The following is a 252-nucleotide window of genomic DNA, read 5'->3' on the forward strand; positions in this document are numbered from 1 at the left end:
CTACATCTTCGTCTATTTCCAACATCAGAATTGTGTAAAATTGTGTAAATATGCATGTGTATTTCTAATCTGGTCATGAAGACGCCCCTTCATATCAGGTATTCAGAATTTTCTTCAGGTATTAAAACCTTTTTTCTTCAGAATACTTTTTTTGGTATTTGGAGAAATGGCGACTAGAGAACACTGGATCATGGGAAAGATAAAACTGGCAACTAAACACAAACTGTGGGGCACTTTGATTTGCCTTCTCCA

Source organism: Penaeus monodon, chromosome 15 (assembly GCF_015228065.2).
Source record: "Penaeus monodon isolate SGIC_2016 chromosome 15, NSTDA_Pmon_1, whole genome shotgun sequence".
NCBI classification, from domain to species: Eukaryota; Metazoa; Arthropoda; class Malacostraca; order Decapoda; family Penaeidae; genus Penaeus; species Penaeus monodon.